Raw genomic sequence first — 200 nt, 5'->3', positions numbered from 1 at the left:
TTCAGGGTGTTTAGAGCACACGTCAGCAGAAAGCATAACTAGCATCCTCATCCTTACACACACACACACACACACACACACACACACACACACACACACACACACACACACACACACACACACACACACGCTGTCACTGTCCCTTCAGCTCTCAGTGAATGTTGCTGCTGCTGCATCCAGTACCCCCCTCCCCTTCCACC

The sequence above is a fragment of the Astyanax mexicanus genome, chromosome 24 (genome assembly GCF_023375975.1).
Source record: "Astyanax mexicanus isolate ESR-SI-001 chromosome 24, AstMex3_surface, whole genome shotgun sequence".
Classification (NCBI taxonomy): domain Eukaryota; kingdom Metazoa; phylum Chordata; class Actinopteri; order Characiformes; family Acestrorhamphidae; genus Astyanax; species Astyanax mexicanus.
The sequence above is the reverse complement of the archived record's forward strand: the minus strand, read 5'-3'. Positions refer to the sequence as shown.